Source organism: Molothrus aeneus, chromosome Z, assembly GCF_037042795.1.
Source record: "Molothrus aeneus isolate 106 chromosome Z, BPBGC_Maene_1.0, whole genome shotgun sequence".
Lineage (NCBI taxonomy): Eukaryota > Metazoa > Chordata > Aves > Passeriformes > Icteridae > Molothrus > Molothrus aeneus.
In genome coordinates, this window is record NC_089680.1 from 64914728 (window position 1) to 64938542 (window position 23815).

The following is a 23815-nucleotide window of genomic DNA, read 5'->3' on the forward strand; positions in this document are numbered from 1 at the left end:
ACTCTTTCAAAAATAGTGTAGAAGAAACATACAGGTGACATTGAGGAAATATTAAAGTGCCTTTTTTTATTCATTAAGCCTTGCAGTATACTTTGATTACTAAATTTCTTCTGTCTTTCATTCAGACATTTTTTAGTATTATGTAAGTGTGACAGATGCACCGGACTCCTTAACCAGACAAGCACTAGTTTAGTACAGTTTTCAAAGAAGGTAAAATCCCAAGCTATACCTGTGCAAATCACTCCTCTAGGGAACCCAGAAAGGAGCAGACTGACCCAGTGAGTGTCCATGCTCATGAACTTGGAATACTGATCATGAAGTTAACACATGAATAGTGTGTGGCTTTTCCAAGACTCTTTTATCAAGGAACAAAGAAAGTTATGGGCACAAGGAGTCCTATGGGTACTTCTCCTATTGCATGCAATTTAACCAATCTGCTTTACTCTGCAAATATTCCTGCCTAACTGAGGATTTGAGCTCTTTCTTCTAGGCAGTATGGTTGCATGGTGGTATTCTCCCCTGGAGTTAGGGGAGGTTCTCAGGTTTTCTTCCAGGTGATGAGACTTAGTAGCAATGACAGATTTTTGGATGAGACCAGTTTGAGTTCTTTCTTGTTGTAAGTGTACTGCATACTAGGTGACTCACCCTTTGCACAGGCATGCCTCTTGAAGCAGGAGATTCCTTACTTGAATTTAAGAGATTCTTCCATGTTTAGGACAGAGAGATCCTTGGTAAGTGACTGACAGCATATTGAATTAATGCTAAAGAAATCCATTCAGTTAATATTAACTATTTCAAACCTTGCATAGACAACTTCTTCACGTGTAAACCATTTTGCCAGTCTATATATTTGTGATGAGGCAGTGAAACATCTTCCAAATGCAGTTCTTCAAAAAGAGTTTTTTAGACATTGCATGTAGTACTGCTCTGTATTTCAAACTGTCTGTACTGCCTCAGTATTTTCTGAGTTGATTCTTTTATACTGTCAGATAGATAGATAGATAGACAGATTAATTTGAGTTGAACATTCATGAGAATTTCAGAAAGTTTACACTTGAAAAAAATCAGCATAAACTCTACTTGAATCATGCGCTATTAGTGATTTTTCTTTTTCAGTTTTCTGGCTTCGGTTGTCATTGAATAAGGAATGTTATCAAAAATGAATTTATTAAGGTACTCACCTGTACAATAGTCTACAGCCTAAAAACACCCAATTATTATTATGTAGATAATCACTTCAAGATTATTTTATTGTGTGGTTCTCATTACTTTACAGAATTCCTATTATAATTTTCTGCAGACACACTTGTTCTTTGTACTACCATTGAAAGCACTGGTCACCAAAACAGTGTAAATGTAGCAATCCATTAAGGCAAAAATCACTCATATAATACAGATTTCAGGAAGACTAAAAAAAAATTCAGTGGGCCTAAATTTTGTGTACCACATTCTTGAATAATAATTTCTACCTAGTTTTAATTTAAATCTTAAAACTTAATTGATGTGTTTATTAAGATTAGCCTAGTAGCGGACACTTTATTTTGAACAAGAGTTCTTCAATGAATCCAAACCAATAATCAGGCCAGAATGTTTCTGAATACCTTGCTCTGTGACCACAGATTTGTAAAGTAAACAGTGAATATCTGTTTATGCAGATTTAAACTGGACACATACCTAGAGAAAAATAAGCAGGAAGGTGAATGAAGCAGTGGATACATTTCTGAGGAATGAAGTCAGTAGATTGCAAGTGACAGGTTCAATTACTGGTCTGTGGACCAGTGACACATCTGCCTTAAACTCTGAGAAATGGGCAGTGAAAAAGGGATGAATAACTCTTAAGATTTGGAGAAAATATGTAACCATTCAGGCAGAAAATTAGCAATTACATTTTGTGCCATCAGTAATAAGTATTTCAACAAAGATCTTAGGTTAACATCAGACCATGTGACAGTATATCAACCATTACACCTGTGTTCAATCAGCAACCTCATCCCTCAGTGATACTGAGCTGCTTAGTTCAAACGTAGCTTGTTCAGTGATAAGTAAGATGGCTGACATCAGCTACAAAAGTATTCAAAAGCAATTTATTTCATAGTCTTGATGGTGACTGTTGAAAGATTTTCTTCAATTTTTTTAAACGTATGCATTGAGAATTTATCTCTTCGTGCTCTTCTAAAATCCCATCCCACACAAACACACACTGTCACCTATGCCCCTGATAAACTACTACAAATAGATAATCGCATTACACATGCAAGCAATATATTTGCTAGTAATAACTATGCAAGTGATAAATCAACTTATTGAATTCAGAAAAATAGAACTCTCTTTTTACCTCACTATGAAATTCAAAGTCATTATATGGAAGCTAAGTTAATAATCCTTATTAGGACAGGAAAGAATAAAATTTAGGGTCAAAAGCCAACTGAAGACTATGAAGATCAATGTAAAATAACACATTAAAATGAGACAGTTTTATAAATTCTGAAAATTTGCCTCTGTTTCACTTTTTAAGCGAAATATTTTTGATGGAATCTCAAATGTTGCTGAGAAGCTTTTCATCAGTTTTCATTAGAAATGACAATATTGTCATTAGCTCTCACCACAAAAAATTCTACCTCTACTAAGTTATGTCCTACCTAAGCTAAGGACAGAAATAGTTTTTTATGCTGGCTGGCTTTTGCATTTTTTGGTGTTTTGTTGTTGTTTTGTTATTAATTCGTATTCTTAAAGCACATGTTGTTATTGCTGGCAGAAGTGAATTTGTAGGTTTTGTCATCATACCAGGCTAAATCTAAAATACATTTGTTACTACACCCATAGCACAGAGGCAATTCCAGCTATTTGTCTGTGGGACTTGGGACTTGGAACACTACTCAAGTACGCCAAGCTCCACACCATCACAGTTTCTTGGACAATAACCTTGCATTGAGGTATCATTAAAGAGTGCAGTGCAGACTTACTCTCAGTATATTGCTCTCTGAACACATCTGAGTTTGTTTGGCATGAACTGGGGATCACAAAAAGGAAAAAAAAACAACCAAACAAAAAATCCACAACAAACTAACACAACAAAATGTAAGCTATGAAATGTATGGAACACATTTATTTCACAAAGAGGTGTAAAACACTCTGATCAGCAATCCTAATCCCAGTACTTGTTGCTCTTAGATTGCTCCACAGGAAATGTTTTTACACACACACTGACTTAGAATTCCAGATGTTCTTTTCCTGTTCAGGTGTAGCAGATAAAATTAAATTACATGTGGAATATTTCTTCACTTGACCTGTACCTACTCCTGTTATCATCATGTATGTGAAGCCACAAACCAGCAACAATGGCAAAATTATCTTTTTGCTGGTATGGCAGTCCAGAAGAGAATTATGGCAATTATGTCTCTCAAAAAGCTGAGTATGTCTAGCTGCACAAATGCAGCTAGAATTTCCCTTTAAAAAGGAAATATGTATTTTTAAAAATTTGTTTATTTTTATGTCTAATAGCCTATCTCCACTTTTTTTTGCAATGCTGCACTGATCTAAGAAAAAAATTTCCCACATGAGCATTGTGATTTGTGTAATAAGTAACAATTTTCCATATTTGTATTGAAGTAAAAAAGAAACTGATTTTTGAACTAGTTAAAGCATGCAATAACAATAGGCAAAGAATTTTGGAAATAAAAACTTTGATTTTTATATGTAGTATCTTTTTAGCACTGGATTCAATTAAAATTACATTTACATTAAAATGTGTGAATACAAAATGACAGAAGCTGTGATCCTTTGAAAAAAAAATCTTAAAACCAGACTTTTTCTAAGCTTACTTTATTTGCCCTTCAGCTTTAATTCATTTTAGAAACATAAAAATTATGTTTTTTCAATATCTCAATTTGTACTATTTAGCAACTGCAAGAGATGCTGGTTAGAAAGAGTAGGTTGATGTCTACCAGCACTAGGATATTCTCTGTAAGAGGTGGGAAGCAGTGGTCAGGTGGAATCCATATTAATGTCTTAATTTCCAAAATACCTCTATGTTAGCCTTGAGGCTTTTCTACCTGATGACATCTTCACAACATCTCTCACACAGAAATTGTCTTTAAAGAGCTACGAGTTTTTGTCTATTGCCTCACTGATTTTACCTTGCTTTACATGTCTGTGTGGTGGGTAGGTGCAGATGAGGTAGGCACTTTACCACCAGAGATTTATAGGTGTTACACCTTTCCATTAGAAATTGGCAGTTATAAAAAGTTACTTTCTTTTTCTACTATTTCTGCAGCTCAAAGGAGTGGCACCAGAGACAATGATGTCATTCACTATTTCATACAAATTCTTTCTTTGTAGACGGTTATTTAGTCAGCTTTCCTCTTTTAGGTGTGATTGGTCAGAAGCACTTTGCTTGAAAAAGCCCCTCTTTGAGCTCTGCCCAAGAATGTGAAAAGTAAATTGCATTCCTTTATTGCTTACAATATGCAAAACTTCCCAGTTTATGAACAATAAATCCAAGAGTTTCAGCAACATATAAGTTCATACTGAGGAGAAAGTAAGTCTGTTATCTTTCTACAAGACGCCTGCCTTTATATATAAAAATGGAAAGGGGCAACTGTGGTGGCTATCAGTTGGCCTGGAGGCCTCACTGTTATAAGTAATCATAATTATAATAATATAACTAACATATAACTAATTATATAACTAGTAATTATATAACTCCAACAATTTGGACTGCTGGGGAGTCGGTCTAGGCCACTGGAGATGCGGGCAGCTATTGGTCAGTTAGCCAACTAGGGGGCAGATAGGGTGGTAACTAATTCAGCCAATCAGACTAAATGTGTGGTGTCACAGACATCTTTTCACTAAAAATCCTTTCTTTAGGATTTTTCCTTCTGAGAAGCTAAGAGGCCTCAGAGACAGAATGTAAACAATGGTTATCTGCTGCTGTGGAATGCAATGGGTCCGCCTGTGATTGGCCCATCTTGGATGTTTATAATTAATGGCCAATCAAGGACTGAACTATCTCGGACAGAGTCTGAGAGAGCTGCCTTTGTTATCATTCTTTTCTTTTCTACTCTTAGCTTAGCAAGCTTCTGAGAAAACCTGTCCTTCTTTTTCTTTTTAGTATAGTTATAATGTAATACATATAATAAAATAATAAATCAAGCCTCCTGAAAATGGAGTCAACATTCTCATCTCTTGCCTCATCCAAGAACCCCTGTGAACACGGTCACAGTGTGGACTTTCAAAACTATACAAGGGGAACAGCGCTCAATAAAAATTGACCATTGCTGTTTGAACATGCAGTGTCATGTTGTTGCATCCACCTCTACTGTGACAAGAAAATAGCAGAAAGCCTACATTCTAAAAGTTTGTTCTTTCATATGCAAAAATGTTGGTGGCATGATAGCATCAACATTATATAGGTTGCTATCAAATTAGCAGCAAAATCCCAGTGTGTTGCACCATAGATTTCTGATATACACACAACCCTCTAAAAACCTGCAGCAACACTCTGTAGTAAACTGAGTTGATGACACAGACACCTTTTTTCTTCTAGGTGCCAGCCTGGATTTCCCAGAGCAGCTAGCACCAAGAATCAACATTCCAGCCCTTTTCAGGGGTACACAGATGGCCCTGAATGTGCTTGCAGACATATCTTCTTCTATTCCTCTTTGTAACTTTCTTAGAGTCCATATTTCAACTCAATTTCAACTCATCACAAAGCAGTTTCTCTAATGCAATAAACTTTTTTTTTAAAGCACAAGTGCTCTTCTGTCTGAATTTTTTCTCAATTATCAGATACCTTTCCACTCTCACTCCCACCATTCATAACTGTGGTAGTAAGACTTTTAAGTGTAGATAAAACCTCAGTTATTTACAGCCAGATAATACAGCGAAGAAGTTCTCACTTGATTAAGCATACGGGACATATTAAACATATGGGACATAGACTAATAAGTGTCCTTTCATCTGTCCACTCCTGAAAAAATTGAGGATCTGCTTCTGGCATTTCTCTAGAAGTCAATGGGTATGGGATTGTGACCAATCAGTAACTGATTTACAAGTCTATAACAGCTTTTCCTAAATTTTGTATGATGCCTAGATAATAAATGATAATGGAGCAGAAGGGCAAAACCACCACAATTAATGCAGTGCACCAAAATCCTACTTTCAGCATGGGAAAATAAAACTAAAACTGACAGTGTAAACCAAATTTGTACAAGCATCAATAGCTGTTTAACCTTCTTGTAATATAGGTAAGATAGATGAATGTGTAATGCATCCACAGTTTCTCTCAAAAATTGTTCTTCCATATGACTGTATGAATACAATGTTTTCTTCTATCAGACTTTATTTTCTGGAATCAAAGATGACAATTCTAAAATATTCAGGTTAGTAATACTGAATGTTTTGCTATAAAGTATGCAGTTCATTCTGCTTTTATTTAACTTTTTATTAACTAAGACAATGGGATATATTCTGCTTAGAGAATATATTAAAAGTTTAAGGGAACTTTGTCTGCAAAACCAGTTTAGATCCACAGCATGGAGACTGGAGCAGACACAGACAACTGTGGTTTCTGACTTGTGTGCAAATGCCCTCCATGAGGTCCTACCAGCTGGTAAGATGTAATGGGAGAGAATGAACAGACAAGGAATGAAACAGACAGTTTTCCTTTATTCTTCATGGAAAATCATAGATTGGTAAAACACTTTGGTTGGAAGGGACCTTAAAGGTTACCAAGCTCCAATCCCCCTGGGACACCTTCCACTAGACCACATTGGAAAGAGCCCCATCCAACCTGGCTGTGAATATTTCCAGTGATGGGGCACCCAGAACTCTGGGTAGCTAGTGCCAGGGCCTTATCACTGTCACAATAAAGAATTTTTCCTAATATTCAATCTAAACCTATTCTCTTTCACTTTAAAACCATTTCCCCTTATCCTATCACTATACGGCATTGTCATAAGGCCCTCTCCAGCTGTCTCGTAGCCCCCCTTCAGGTACTGAAAGGCTGTCCTAAGGTTTCCCAAGAGCCTTCTCGCCTTCGGACTTAACAACCCCCAAGCTCACTACCAGTTATCATAGCAGAGGTGCTTGAGCTCTTCTTGGCCTTCCTCTGGATTGGGTTCAGCAGATTCACACCCTTCTTATGTTGGAGACCCCAGAGTAGTGCACAGTAATGTAAAAAGACTTATTTCATCTGTGCAATACAACAATAAATATAGATGAAATATGGACTTCTTAGTGTGAAATATCTACATATAAATTTTTCCACATGTGTACTTTTCCCTGACAAATAACTTGAAGCATCATTCTAAGAAATTCACAGGATTTTGCTACATATCTTGGCAACCACCTTTGTGGCATATATACCAATTTCTTAAAATTTTAATTTCTAAACATCACTAAAACCCACTTTTGCAATGATGAAGCGTACGATTTTGAAAAAGTATGTGTGACATGACTTTTCTGAGTATTTTAATTCATTACATGTATTCTATACCTGAATTCTAGGATGTGGCACCAGCTCACATACATGCAGCTGAAAATATATAGCACACAAACATAGTGTAGTCAATCCAAAAGTTCTGCAAGAAGGCTCTTTGAAAGATTCCTGAAGATTAATCAGCTAATGAAGGTTTCTTGGCACTCCCCACAAGAACAGGAGACAATTAACAGTTGGCTGTGAAGTAACAATGAATACCCACAGAATTAAGCTTTTCCTTTAGAATTATCTGTTGCATGATTCCAGCCTCAGGAGGATTACAATAATTAATAAGCACAAATGGCTGAAAATTTCTCACAAATCTCTCCCTGTGTTGGAGCATAGAGACTGCTTTTAAAGCAAGAACTCATGTTACTTATGTGTTTAATTGCTGTCAGGTGACCAAATCCTTTTAATTGTAAGTGGCTTATCTTGGTTTATCATGGTACCTCTATAACTTGTAATCTTTCAGATTCACAAGAATGACAGTTAATTTCTTTTTATGTACATTTCTCTGGCACAGTACCATGTAATTCCCAGATAGGTCTGGGTGTTTCTTTCAGTAATGATAAATTTTAACCTTATAACCTACCATTTGTAAGCAGGCGCTAGATCATTTGCTTCATTAAAAAAAGAAGAGGTTGTTGTCCACCTCAACAATTCCCTTGCTTATACTGAAGCCCCAAATTACCCATGGATCCCTATTCTCTTATCATGGTATTTCCTCTTTTCTGAAATAAGAAAGCGTGATGTCTCATTAATGCCTTTCATATCAATCAGTTACACTCCCTGATTATATACTCAGTGCTTTCTTTCATGCTTTGCATTAAGTAGACATTAATTCTCTAATTTTACTCTGTTCCTAATTTTGATTTTTATCCAGAAAGGCACTTAAACATGGGCTTCTTTGCCTGACTTCAAGGAAGCTACTCATGCTTTAGCTATGTCCTTGCTGGAACAGGACCTTCTGGTTATAAGCCTTCATTTTTAAGCCTGCTACAACTATGAATAATTTATCTCTTTTAATTTATCATTCACTTCTGGGACTCTAAATATGTAAAATACTTCACAGAGTCCTGTCTATTTCAGAATAAACTCAGGTCGCTTCTCCTTTTTTGTAATACATGGATTTATTGGCTAGACAAAACAAATACAAAGTGTCATTTTCATTGAATTATTTAATAAAGTCATAAATAAATGAAAGGAAACATTTTTCTTTGATTATCAAGTGGATATGCAGCTCAAGAGACTAGAAACAGCCAAACATAGATTTGAGTATGACACATGGTGTACTGAAAGCAATTCATTATCATCTCAATAGCATCTTTGTTACCATCTTAACTGTTTGGCACAAATTTAAAGAAAGTTGAAGGCCTTTACCCAATTTATAGAGGACATTTCAACATCAAAAAGAGAAGGAAGAAAATAGCAATAGGTAATAGTTACTTGTTTAATTATTAATCAGAAACATTGAAGATACTAGTAAAATTTCCTATCTGAATTTATGTTTGATTGAAAAAGCAAAAAAAAGCCTACCTTTCCTTTTTCTTTTCAAGAGAGATGATGTGCCTTACTCTTAACAGACTGCAAACAATGCAGCTTGTAAGGGATATATGAGTTAGATTCTAAACAAATGTTTTAGACACCCACATGGTGTAAGTCTCATAAATTTCTTAGAGAAGAAATGCTATTTTTAAATATTTAGCCTTCCTTTTATGTATACAGAATATATTAGAGTCATTAAAGATGCTGCTCTCGTTTTAGGCTTCAAGGTTGAGCCTGAAGAATATTTTGTGAAAAGAATGCACCCAGAGAACATGATGGGCAACTGTCATTCTTAAAGGCCAGGTATTTAATACCTCATTCCTCTGTGTATTTTTGTGTATTGTGTCTACCTGAAATGAAGTCTACATGAAATGAAGTCTACATGAAATCTTCAATAAACTTATGCTGACGTGTACAGAACATTTCAGTTATGGTGATACAGTCTCCTCAAAATGTCATTGCTGAGTAAGAATGACTGAAGCCCCAGACATAACAATAAGTTTACTTTGGAAAGTTTTTCTGTTTGGTTTTTTTTTTTTTTAACTTCAAGGGAAATTCACTGCTTATGAGAAGTGATAACTCAGTGGAGCATTCACAGTGACAGAAGATTCACTGAGGTCTGACCGGTTTCCATGAGAATAAGAAAAACAATGCATTAACACACAGTCCAGAATTCAGTATTTGTCACAGAGATGAATTTGGTATCCCTTGTCTCCTGCTGCAAAGATATGGTGTGTTTTAATTTTTGTACTTAATTCAGTGCTGGCTAAATGCCAGTGCCCCCACTAGAATATACTTATTTTCTGCTTTAAGATAGGACTAGTAGGAAGGCAAAGCAGACTCTAAATCTTAAAAGGGTATAAAGAAAAGTTTAGTAACAGTAACTAAAAGAAGGAATAATAAGAATCAGAATAAAACCTTTAGAACAGTTCTCCTCTCCCCTACAACCTTTTCTTTCCTACTAACAACATTCAGAAACAATTAAGTCAGTTTATCACTTTATAAATAGTCTGTGTTCAGTTCACTTAGGGAAACGAGTTTCCCCTGCCATGCGATGGTGACTTCTCCACGAGAAAACAGTTCTCTTGTGGTTTTCAAATTCCATGAATAGCAGCTGCCCAGGAATCCGCAATTGTGGAGTCCCTCCCATCTTTCATAGCTTTCCCATGGCTGTCTTTATGGGCCATGTCGGTTTATGGGGTACTATTTTAAGGATAAGCTGTTCAAGAGCAAACATTCTCTTTATCTATCTCTGAGATCATCTTCATCTCTGAGAGATCTTCGTCCTCTTTCCCTGTGGCAAAGGGCCTTCATCACTCTTCTCTCTCTCTGTTCAAACTTCTCATGGGGGTCACAGCTACTTCAGCATCTGCTTGCTTTAGCACAGATGGCCTTTGCTCATATCTACAATTTGAACACTTCATCCCCAATACTTTTCCATGAGTTACAGGGGAAAAAGAATCTGATGTATCAATCATCTATTCCATAGCCTTACATGAGAATTTAAGCCTAAACTTAAGGCATTTTCCTCATTATCCTGCCATCTGGGGCTTGAGTCTTTCTTTACTGACCTTGGTGTATTCACCTTGGTGTTGTTCCTCCACGTGTTCTCACACTGTCCTTTTCTCCCATGCGAGAGAGGATTGAAGGTCTGCAAGTCTTATCTATCCACTGAAAGAGTTAAGATCTCACCCTGGGTCTGCAGATTGGCATGTGATCCCTGCCGGGCCATCACGGTGATGGATATTCAGGCTGCACTGGGGGACTATGTAAGGGCTGCTCCGGCTGCATGGCTGTCTCTGGCCTCTACTGTGCTCAATTCCAGCCGTGGACTGTTTTCTACACAGGCTGCAGAGCCGCCTCTGGGTTTAATTCAGTGGTTAATGCTGGGGAGACGCCCAGGATCTCAGCTGCCAGGCCAGGACCCAGTGGCCAATGGCCTCCCTTTCCCCTGCCCAGCAGCTGCTGAGGCCCCAAGGAAAGGGGTCCGGCCCTGCAGCAAGGACCACCCAGCCCAGCCTGGCCTGGCTCAGAGCGGTAACAAGGTAACCGTTGTTACCTGTTCCCAAGCTGGAAGAAAAATAGAAAAATCCTGGGAATTCTTGTTTTACATGTGTGTTCACAGAGGTATGTTCGGCTTTCTAGTGGTTTAACAAAGTGTCTATATTTAAAACACGTGTTGTTAGACAGAGAGGAAGCTCTCTGCAGCTCGTCTCAGAAAAATTATTTCCCTGAGTGGCTTCTTCCCCCCCTCACCAAATATCAATTAATGCAAAACCATCACAGTATGCCTTATGTTCTTATAAAATCATGTGCTTCAGAGACAGATTGAGTTTAACTTATCCCGAAAGATGCTGGACACATAGTGTGTTATGTGTCAACAGTTAAATTCAGGCTTATTCATTTCAGCAACACTATAGGCCCACTGGCCTCTTTCCGTTCTACTTCTTTCAAATTTTCTTTATTTATCCACTTGTTTCTCAAAACTGCCAGACAAGAAACTGATCTATAGATAACTCTGCTGAGTTATCTATAACTTGCTTACATATTAATGTGCTTCTTAGACTAGCCATTTACTATAATGATGGGAGAAATTTATCTTAGTACAAAGACTTCTGATTTTTATTTATTTCTTTATTTATTTACAATTGAATATTATCTCTATATCCCATTCTCAAACTCACAAAAACATCAATCTAGCTATTCATTATTAATTAAATATTTAACAAAAGTTATCACATCATGTGTTTGTTCTTCAAATTAAGCATGTTTCTAGACTGTATCTGCTGCAACAAAGAGAAAAAAAGGTTATCCTTCAATTCTTTGAGTCTATTTATTAGGGGAGCATAAATAATGTCAGGATAATAAAATGATAATGCAGAGTCAGAAAATATTAACTCCCACTACTCCTGTCCCCAAGAACATATTTGAAGTTATGACCATGCAGTTATAATTTAAAACCTACTGGATACACATTCAATTTTATTTAAGTACAAATTCAAAATTTATACAGATATATCCAAGGCTAATTTCATAAGAAAGTAAATGTCAAAATTTGAAATTTAAAATAATTTTAACATGTCTTTCAAAAAAAGTTGTTAGCAAGGACAGTGTTATTACTGAATTAGATTTTCCACATGGTTTTAGAGCTTCCACACCATACAGAAAAAGCTTAACCTTTGTTACATTCATTATGTTGATAAATCAGCTCTATAGAGATAGAGGTTTTGATCACTTGGTGAAATGAAAGATTTCAGTCTGGGTTTTGTTGCTGGACCTATAACATCAGAAAGTTAATAGGTATGGAATGCATGAGGTGAGATTTATTTCCCCTGAAAGTTAATTTGTAAAACTCCTGTGAAAGATAATCTAAGAATATGGGATACATCCTTTCATTAGACAGTTTGTGAAGGTATAAACTCTGTCTTGGGGAAATATCAGCTTATTGTAACTTGTACTTCAGTTTATTATAAATTAATTTGTGAACAAAGAGCATTCTGAAGACTAAGTGCTGATTATACTTTTAAAGACATCAAAAATAGCATGAAAGCTCTTTGAAAATTTACTGTTCTTGCTGAGTGATTCTCGCAAGAGAAAGCTAAAGCTTTTGGGAGCTATTTAAGAATGTGCTTGGCTGTGTACTTTTTCTCCTTTCACAGTAGTCTTTATAAATCAGAATTATTCTTCTATTAGGAAAAAGCATGTGAAGTTTATTGAGTTACTATATTTCCTCTCTTTTTTTTATTCACATTCAGTCTTTAAAAATATTAGGTATTACTATAAGTTTAGCTTGAGAGTTGATATAAAATATTTGACTGTAGTTTTCAAATTTTATGTAAGGATAAGACCCTTGCTCCTTACTCTATGCTTGACAGCACTGGAAGTATAATGTGCTTATTCAGTGACTGGTAATTCAACCTCATGTTTCCAAATCTCATTTGCAGTTATGAATTGTTACTAAATTTAGAGTGGATTGTGAGAAAGTTCTTATTTTAAAAGTTTTAATATCTGCTATTCTTGAAAGGGATGCTTTATGCTGTGCAGGTCATCAAATATGTTTGGTCTTAGAAATAGGCAATACCAAAAAGAAAAAATGGTACATGTAGCACAGAAGGATAATATAGAATCACCCAATTCCAATCAGCTGAGTTAAAGGAGACACAGAAGGATCATTGAGTCCAACTCATGATTCTGCACAGGATCGTGTGCCTGAGAATATTGCACAAATGCTCCTTGAACAGGCTTTGACCTCTGCCCTGGGGAGCCTGTTCCAGTGCACAGCCACACTCTGGGGGAAGAAACTTTTCTTGATATCCAACAGAAACCTTCCCTGAGTCAACTTAAGGCCATTCCTTTGGATCCTGTCACAGGTCAACGGAGTGAAGAGATCAGTGCCCGCCCCTCCTCACACAAGGAGGAAGTCAAAGACTGGAACAAGGAAGTATGGTACTTGTATAGGTGCCTCCTGATAACTTTGTACATGTTACTGATGTTTACTATTTGGGATCCAAAGACAACTGAACCGAACGACTGGCTAGAGGTTTTGCTGAATATGCGCTTAGAAGTAACTAGAGGACATAAGTGGCAGAAACATTGTATAATGCTGACCAAATATTCTTGTTCAGCACTAGACATTCAGAGAATACTCATCTTTCATCTGGATATATTCCACTGATTTCTTGGCAGTGATATCAGTGGTGAGTGTCCTCCTCAAGGGAAAGAGTGTCAGCACAGACTAGTTCAGAGTCCTCATGAATCTCTGAATATGAAAATGTGCTCTGTGTCATTCAGTGTTTTGTATCACAGAAGACTTCTGTGGTTTCTCTGGAGAGGTGATGCCATACTGAGCATCAGAGAACATGCTTCTATCACCAAATACATTTACCTTTCCACACAGCTTTTTAGGTTCCATCTGTAATTTGTCTCAGCCTCAGATCTCCAAGTAACCTCCATAAAACAGAGGTGAAAGTTGTGACTCGCCTCTGACATCCTAGATGCTGGTCGTCCTGTTTGCCCTAAGAAAACCCAGTGAACTCTGAACTGATGGACACATAACAAGCATTAGTGAATTCAAAAGTAGCTCCCTAATACCTCCTGGAACCATTTGCTTTACTTTCATGCTGATGCTTTAAACCATCTTTCTTTCGTAATTGGAATTTTTCTGTTCCACTAAGGCTAATGTATCTGCTAATCTGCAATAACAGTCCCAAGTAATTCTGCATTTGCATAACTGTATAATTAGTACAGGCACTCTTCTCATCATTGGGTTAGAAATTACTCAGAATTTGAAAAACTGTCTGATTTTATTTTGCAGGAAAAAGTTAAGGGATTACAGCTTATGGCAGTAGTTATATCCCAATGAAAGACAGTGGGAAAGAACTGCATATTCTTCCTTCACCTCTCATTTTTGTCTAGCCAAATAATGCCAGAAAGAGATGGAGAAGTGACCATTCTTATGCAGAACCCAACTATCATGACAGCTTAAATGAATCAGTGACTACTTCTGTCCTGTTGTTCTAAACATGTTTGTTTATACAGCGACCAGCTAATTAAAAATAGAACATTTTTCACTTCACCTTACAGACATGAATAATAAAATAGGTCTCAAGTGTCTTACAGCAAAGCTATTTTCTCAAGTATGATTCTATCTTTTGCTATACCTAAGTTTAAATTTTTCAAAGAGATAAAGCTTTTTCAATAAAACCTTATGTTTAAGGATTAGAAAAATTGGATCTTACTGATCTACTATTGACATATGGTGTAAATTATTTCTTTTCCTATTAAGATTGTTTTATTCTACTTCATGGCTGAAGACCATGTGGCATCAAAACTCCAAAATCACCTCCATCAAAAGTCTGGATTATCATTAAATCAGTATGCTGAATCAATAAGAAAAACATAAACAGATCCAAAGAAAGAAATATAAGATTACATTAAACAGAAGTTGAATTTTCCAACTTGATTTCAAAATGGAAATGCATGGCTGAAAACACTTCTGATGGTTACTTAAAATTTGCTGAAATCTCTTCAGATTCACAAGTGTCCTCACCTTCCAGCTAAAAAGCAATCAATTATCATTCTTTCTGAAATGAAACAGAAACTTTACTGTCTTTATCAAGAAAATAATTCATTATACTTTTCTGTATAATTTAGGGGATTTAACACACTATCTCATGCAGCCTTTGAACAAACGGAGTAAAATCTCCTAACGTTTAGAAGTGATGGATGTTTTTCCTATTGAAATTCTATGAACAATTATATATGAAGGATAACAATGAACATACATATTGGGAAAATATAAACAAAATAAATACATGAGCAATTTAGATCTGACCAGAAAGTTTTTGTTTTAAGCATTATTAAACAAAAATAGTTTATTAATTTTATTAATTTGTTTATTCTTTAGGGCTTTTTTGGCATTTTGAATATTTTCAACAAAGGTACAAAATCACATTATCCTTTTACCCAATGTTTACATTACAGTCATTAAATGAAAAGGCAGAACATTTACCTTGAATTAATAGACTATGAGACTATATCCAGTATCAGAGAAGAGCATACTGTACAGTTATAATATGCAGTAAAAAATATATATAATTTTATATAAAGTTTTTTATGGATTGACCAGGTGGACCTGACTTAATTCAGTCTAAAACCCCCATTTCCTCCTCTAGAAGGCAGCAAGGCTTTAAATTAGAGAACGGTTCAGCTTTTTTATCCTGACTGAAAATATGAAGAGATTATTTTATACTTACTATTCAGAAAGACACCTCTGTATCAAAAACTACTTCTGTAAAAAGTGTGGCTAAGTATGGGCAAATTTTCCATCTCTATTCAAGTTTCATTCTCTTGCTTTCACTCCCTCTGACTCCTGCTTGGGCCAATAAATTCCCTTGAATGCAATTTGTTTCTGAGTTTCATTAAAAAATACTGGTGTGAACTGAGAACTCAGCATGCAACTAGCATTTTTTTGCATCTGTCATAATTTTATGCCCATCTGAACCAATATGATTATTTCACCATTAAAATTTTTTATGTTAAATGGATAAATTATATCCTCAGTTATTTTTTTCCAAGAAACAGTGGTAAAATATACATAAATTGATAAATGCCCTGATATTAGCAGTGTTGAATATTCAGAAAACCTCTTAATTATGTCTTTCATGTAAATGGCTAAAATTTTTATATCTTATATTTTACCATTCTTCCTGTGAATAGTGACTATTTTCTTTATCAGAATTAGGTAAGTTGAGAGTGATATGATACCAACAGAAAAAAGTATTTTAAATGTGTAAACTTTATTTAGGCTCTTAAATTTAAACCACACAAGTTACAGAAGTTTAAGATATAAACATAAAAGTAACATCTACATAAGAGAATGAATTTCTTTGGGAGCTAATTCTATAATAGTATTTCATGCTTGAAACAAAGAAGATATAAATTGCCTAAACAACTTGTCTCAAGCTAGACTAGCAAAGAAGAATTTGATATCTTGGATTTATGATCTTGTTTTATCTGTTTCACAACACTGATTAAAGGGAAGCAGTAATTTAATAGCAAGGAAACAGCAAAGGAGAAGAATGAAAAAATAAGAAGTACAAAAATTGCATATTCCAATGAAGGTCTGAAAAGATGCAGTATCACTTAAAATATTAGAGAAAATATCAGTTTCAAAAGTAGTTTGATTAATTGTCCTATTAAATATGAAACTACCTGAGACACAAAACCACTTTGACAAATCTATATGTGTGAATGACTACTAAGCTCTACAGAGTGTCATAAAAATTATGATACAATAATATTGAATAATATTGAGCATTAACTTTCATGTTTTCTTCATATTAACATTTGCCACTCATACAATTTCTAATAATGAACAATACTAATTCTAATACTAACACTAGTTACAGTCTTAACCACGAAACCTTAGCCAGTAACGTTAAGGAAAATAAAAGTTGATAAATGTACGCTAAAGTTTGGTGGTCATCTCTGAATAACATAAAATGGGAAGTAATTTGGAGATTGAAGTACAAAAATAGCTTGGAGGGGAGAATTCAGGGTTTAACTGGTTGGACATATTAGCCTGAATAACTGTTTGACTAAACGTTTCTAAATGAGTCTACATTTGATTTGCTATTACTCTAAATAAACACAGTTTGATTTCATAAAAACAGTCGAGGCTTTATTTTCACTCTCGCAGAAGTGAACAGAAATGGAAGGAGGAAGTCAAATACAAGGCAACAAAAATAGATCATTCAGAACATGAGCAATTTTGGTTTTTGTAGCGGTATTGGTTTGTCAATTTGAGATTTCCCAGCCCATGCACCAATTAATGTAGTGGGCTTCAGTGCTGACCAAACGCCTGTGCACCCACTAGAATATACTTATTTTCTGCTGTGAGATAGGATTAGGAGGAAGGCAAAGCAGGCTCTACATTTTAAAAGGGTATAAAGAAAAGTTTAGTAACAGTAACTAAAAGAAGGAATAATAAGAATCAGAATAAAACCTTTAGAACAGTTCTCCTCTCCCCTACAACCTTTTCTTTCCTACTAACAACATACAGAAACAATTTAGTCACTTTATCACCTCTAGAACAGTCTGTGTTAAGTTCACTTAGGGAGAGGAGTCCCTCCTGTCAATTTATGGAGACTTCTCCACAAGAAAACAGCTCTCTCGTGGCTTTTAATTTCCATGAGCAGCAGTCATACGGAAAATGTGCAATCGTGAAGTCCCCTCCCATTTTTTTTTCACAGCTTTTCCACAGCTGCATTTATAGGCCATGTCAACTTATGGGGTACAATTTTAAAGATAAGCTGTTGAAAAGCATAGGTTCTCTTTATCTATCTCCGAGATTATCTTTATCTTTGAGAACAGAGATCTTCTTCTTTCCCTGTGGCAGCAGGTCTTCATCACTTCTCTCTCTCTCTGTTCAAACTTCTCATAGGATCACAGCTACTTCAACATCTGCTTATTTTAGCATGAAGGCCTTTGCTCATATTTACAATTTGAACACTTTATCTCCCCATACACTTTCAATGAGTAACAGGGAAAAAAGAGTCTGATGTATCAATTTTATCTTCTCCATAGACTTACACGAGAATTTCAGCCTAAACTTAAGGCATTTTCCTCATTCTCCTGCCATCTGGGACTTGACTCTTCACTGACGTTGGTGTATTCATGTTGTTTCTCTACGTGTTCTCACACTGTCCTCTCACTCGAGGGAGGATTGAAGGTCTACACGCTTTATTTGGGCACGGAAACAGTTAAGAGCTCACCTGGGACTTCCAGATGGTCACATGATCCCTGCTGGGCAGTGGCCGGAGCTGTTTGTGGTACAGGATTTCTTTGGCAGCTGTGCTGGTGGGCAGGAGCAGCTTGGATCTCAAGGAGCAGCCGGGCCGGAGCTCAGCAGCAGCAAGCCAGGGGCTGATGGCTTCCCCGCGCCCTACCTGGAGGTTGCCGATGAACCTTAACGGGGGTAGAATCTTGGCTGAGCCGGCCCAGCCGAGGGCTGCTCCCGGGGCCCAGCAGACCCCAGCTCGGCAGGACAGGGTTTAGTAGCCGCAAGATGTCAGCAGCCACAGCCAAGGCCCAGCCCAGCCCCACGGCTTCCCCTCCTCTGCCCAGCCACTGCACCGGGAGGGGAGGGTGAAACTTCCCTCCCCAAAATCTGGAAGCAAGAGACCGATTTCCTGGCCTTCCTTTGTTTTTAAATGTGCTTTTCCACAGGGGCGTGCTTAACTCTTTCGAGTGGTCCAACCAGGTGTCAATCCCCAACCTTAGCCAGCTGAGTGGCCCTTCAGAACTAGCCAGTTCATTTGCTTTGGCAGGCCCCCACAGAGAACAACCCTCCACCCCCCAACTGAAAACTAGGCTTTCGTAAAACCACAACAGTTTTAAAAATCAAGAGCTTAATAAAACACGTTTGTTAGAAAAGACATAATTTGCATGGCAGATTGCAGTCTTCATTCTTGCACCCCTGCAAAAAAATTACCAAAATATCCAGAATTCTTCAGAATCTCTTTGCACAGTGTAATTATTGTTTAAAATTTATTCAACTTAAAGTATGAAAGCATTCTTAAGACCTTGGACATGTTGATTGTCATCCTGATTCCAGGCCCAATCATTACAGAAAAAAGGCTTTCACTAAGGAGCAAAATTGCTCTGTTCCTCTTACCCATAAAAGATTAAGTCTACAGAATAGTATTTTCCTACTCTTTTCACTGTCATAATGTGACATTTCTGACAGTTATGATTCAATTTTGTCCCTGGGGATTATTTGGCCTACAGAAACAAGGTTTTAATATTTTTTTCTTTATGTCTCCCATGACGTTTTCTAATGAAACCGTCAGGCCAGTCAAAGGATGACCTGAGGTAGAAATATTAAAAGTGAGTGTACTAAAGTTTTCTTAGAGGTTACAAATAATGACATTTGAAAAAGTACATTAAAAATGTAACTTAAAAAATAGCAGTAATAAAAAATTATTGTTTAAAATTAAATAGTTTATAAACCACTCATTACAGTGACATTTAAAGAGATTTAATACCCAAGTGTGGTTATTACATTCACTGCAGTTTGGGGTGAAAGAAATTTAAAAAAAAAACCCAATAATTAATTACGTCATGTAGAAGATTCTTCTATGGAATTGACTGGACAAAACTGTACATTCTTTTAAAATCAACAAAATATGGCATATGCTTTCAGGGACATTGTTTTTAAATAGCGTGAATCAATACAGTCATTTGTCCTTCAAAGATTCAAACTTGATCAGATTTTGCTTCAACAAAATTATGGATGGACATATATTTTTAAAATTCCATCATTTAATGAGAAATTCTGTCTGCCATTTCTGTCTGTTCTATATATGGGTCTCAATGCATTAAAAATACTCCTGCAGGGTTCATCTTGGTCAATTCTGAAGAAATACAAAGAGAAGGGCATTACTTCAAAAATAATAGTATTGCCTCAGTATACTAACCAGTGGAGATCCAAATATCTCTTCTCTGTGTACATACAATACTTTATTACAAGTGACTTAAAAGTCATTTCACATGTAGATTTAACATTAAAGCCACATCTTATATGTGGTTGTAACATGAGGTCCTTAACACAACTTAACCACAATTATAATGAGGTTCTGTACTTACCAAATATAATAAGGTAATTAAAAATAAAAGATGCTAGAAGAAGAGGAACTTTGTTTTTGTGTTATTGCCCTTTTTATTACAATACCGATAAATATGTTCTTTATTTTAAAGGAAAGAAGAAGAAATAATGGCATGGGGATTCAGACCTACCTTAAATTTATTCTCTTTTTATTTTCCCAAAATATAAATTTATTTTTTTAAAACACTTTTGTATAGTGTTTAATTTTCAGCACTTTGATCCTAAGTTGTTTTTAGACCCAGCTACAATAGTCTCATTGGTGAAGCTTTAAAATGCCTCAAATAAGTGAAATAAGTGAAATAAGTGAACCCACATCTTCCAAGTTGTTCTTGAGAAATCAATTCTGAATTTGCACATTACTATCAGGAGGGAGACAATAGTTAAAGATTTCTTTTTTGTCTCTTATTGTCTTATCTTTAGATATTGCTCTGGACCCTTGCTCTACTAATTCTTCCACCTCTCAGTTTAAAAGCTTCAGCTAGCTCAGAAAAAGAATATTATCTCCAATTTGAGAGAATATATTTCAATTTCAAAATTACTGAAACTGAAAAGCAAAATAGCACAATTTTTGTGCTTACTTTCAAAGATTTGGGGTTATTTCCACTTTTTGCTTTCTTGTTTGTTTTGGTTTTTGTTTTGACTTGGTATTTAGCATATATGTCTTTACAAATGAAAAGCTCTCATAATATGCACAGTTGGAGATGAATCTATGTCATGTGAAACACACTCATATGTAACAGCAGTCACTGAGCTTAAGGAAATATTTTCAATCCACTGCTCTTTGTCTAGCTATCACTTCACTAGGTGAACCACTTTTGTGAAGCTATCACTTCACTAGGTGAACCACTAGGTGCGTCACTTTTCCACACTCGTATTTTGCCCCGGAAAATTAGGCATGTGAATTTGGGTTCCTGTCATGGTTTAACACTGGCTCAATGCCAGGCACCCATGAAAGTCGCTCACTCAGCTTTCCCTGCCACAGCTGGGTAGAAGAGAGAAAAAAAAAAAAAAAGTTAATGAATTGAGATAATAAACAGGAGAAAACACTCCAAGGGCACAACAGGTTCAACTTAGAGTTGCAAAGTGAATTTATTACAAACAGAATATGAGGAGGATAATGAGAAGTAAAATAAGGCCTTAAAGCACTCTTTCCCCCCAACCCCCAACCCTCCTTCCCATCAACAGTGCAGGGAGACAGGGTGTGGGGTTTTTTTGTCAGTTGATCACCCAAGGTTCTTTTCCTCTGCTCCAGGAGAGGAGTACTTCCCCTGTGAGGCTGTGGGGTGTCTCCCATGCAAGATAGCTCTCTGCGATCTTCTCCAGCAGGGGTCCACTCTCACAAGCAGCAGCTTTCCCAAAACGACTGCAACGTGAATTCTCCCCATGGTCAAACAGTGCTCCCAAAATTACTGTGGCATGGGTCTCTCTTTCTATGGGGTACATTCCTCCAAGGCCAGGCTGCTCCAGCCTGGAAGCAAGGGCCCTCTCTCCACTGGGTCTCTCACTGGATCACAGCCTCCTCCAGGCATCCATCCGCTCCAGCATGGGCACCTCCCCCATGGGCTGCAGGTGGATCTCTGCATTCCCCATGCACCCATGGGCTGCAGGGGCACAGCTGTTTCACCATTCCTCTGCTTTACCTGCAGAGGAATCTTGGCTCTGGTGCCTGGAGCAGCTCCACTCCCTCCTTCTCCACTGACCTTGGTGTCTTCACAGGTTCCCTTCATACGTTCTCACCTCCTCCTCTTTTCCGACTAGAAGAAAATCCTATGACTTTGTTTTGATTTTTTCCTTAAATATATTATCCCAGAGGTGTTACCAACCTCTCTTATTGGCCCAGTTTTTGCCAGCAGCATGTCCATCCTCAGATTGAATCCATCAGGTATTGGCTCTGCTGGACATGGTGGAAGCTTTTGGGAGCTTCTCACAGAAGCCACCACTGTGGCCTCCCCACTGCCAAAAACCAGGCCATGCAAAACCAATACATTTCCACAGAAAGAAGCCATATGAATTCAAATTACTTTTTTTAATAAAGTGGTTCCTAAAGACTTTCTCAGTGATTGATTCAGCACACCATAATGCTAGACTATTATTTTAATCTATTTTCAAGATCCTGTGCAGGATTAGGAGATGAAAACTACCTGTAGATTGGATTTTGTGAATGAAACATTTAATATATGATACAGGGTCACTGAAATAATCTCTTAGATCGTGAAATCAGATCTAAAGTCTACTGAAGTCAGTAAGAGTTATTTTTACTATGAAGCATTGAAAATATCTGGTGAACATACGCAAATGAAGCATAGCAGAGCTAATTACAGGCAAAGGAAGAGTTCTGAAAAGGTCACAATACCAGCCTGAGTTGGGATGGAGTCTGGAAATAGAAAAGGAAAAAAAGTCAATCACAAATAAAATTCCCAAGTCTTCAAGACAGCAGCAGAGAGATGGACACTGGTTTGTAAGTATCAGTTCTGTGTGCAGCATTGGTGGCAAATAAAATCAGAAAATAGAACATTTCACAGAGGCTTTCTGTGAAAAACCAATGCATAAAATATGAAGAGAAGCCATCTTTAGCTAAAATTTAGAGAGTTATTTCATTAATGTGAATATTAATATTTTTCTGATACTTTCTAATTCGTTATTGGATCATGCCAGTCTAGTTTCATCAAAAGAAATTACCTCCATATTGATTTTCAAATATTCACTGGCACCACCAGGCATGCTTCAGACATGCTGCCTGAAAGCTCAAAATTCGCTCCTCATCCACAAGTTATTTATTTGTGGCACAATGTCTGGTACTATCATAATGTTCCCTCCCTGAGCTTGTTCTTGCACACATAATAATCTGTTTCTCAGGAAGAGTTATGTACTTAAAACTGCAACAGGAAACACAGATGTCCCTCACAAATTGTACTCAGTCAGTCCTATAATTTCTTTCATGTTCTTTAGTTCAGATTAAAACTCTTTGTTGAAAAATTGTACAAAATTTGTGGCAGACTGTGTTTAAACTTATTACACACAAAAATTTGAGGATCAGTTTTCTCCTGCCTGTAACTTTTTAATTGAAAAGAGGAACACACAGAGGAAACCACACTTTTAAATGGCAAGAGTCAAGTGGAGTATCTTTTGCTCGCTTTTATCTAATGATATTAGAGGACCACAACAATGTTTTGTGTCAGCATATTAAGAACTAGCTGCAGTTAAAGTGCCAACGTATGATTTATTTGTACAAAATTATTTGTACAAAATATTTCACCACCGTTTAGACCATAAATAACATTTGTGGCATTCATGGCTTTATTTATCTGAGTTTTTGCATCTTCTAGCCTTTAATGCCTAAGAGAAAACCTCATTTTGTCTTCAAAACTATGCTTCAATCTGTATCTCTCAGGCTCCATCAGCACCACTGCTTCACTGAACTGCTATTACAGACTCCTAGGAAGCACAAGCATTCCTTGACCATAAGGATCTGAAAGCATGATGAGAAAATACAACCTCTTTCATCAGCATGACATAATTGTTGTGAATTATTGTTAAACTGAGGTCTTGAAGTTTGCACAGTACATGTGCTATTCTTATTGCTATGGAACATATTTAAGATTTTAATTACATTCAACTTAGTAGTA